The 227-nt window shown below is 51.5% G+C and overlaps 1 protein-coding gene across 1 annotated transcript in view; it reads right to left on the reverse strand.

Moving 5' to 3' along the window:
• Positions 1-227, reverse strand: part of LOC119592922 (dual 3',5'-cyclic-AMP and -GMP phosphodiesterase 11A-like) — a 113,884-nt gene that overhangs the window by 77,980 nt on the left and 35,677 nt on the right. The gene's annotated exons all lie outside the window — the stretch shown is intronic.

Consider the following 227-nt stretch of genomic DNA (forward strand, 5'->3'; position numbering starts at 1 on the left):
CCACTTGCCTCTCTCCCCCCCCCCTTCATTGTCTGGCCTCTCGTCCAGCCTCAAAATAACACAGAACAAAAGACAGATCAAATATACATGAGGTGTTGTTTGTTCAGCAAGAGGATGGGGGTTTTGCGGTCGCAGATGCGGGGCCAAGAGGGATTGGCAGAGGCAAGATGGGGAAAGCAAAGGGCAAGATTGATTAGCAAAAGCGAGCTGGTCAGGAAGAGGCAAGT

The sequence above is a fragment of the Penaeus monodon genome, chromosome 31 (assembly GCF_015228065.2).
Source record: "Penaeus monodon isolate SGIC_2016 chromosome 31, NSTDA_Pmon_1, whole genome shotgun sequence".
In the NCBI taxonomy this organism is placed as follows: domain Eukaryota; kingdom Metazoa; phylum Arthropoda; class Malacostraca; order Decapoda; family Penaeidae; genus Penaeus; species Penaeus monodon.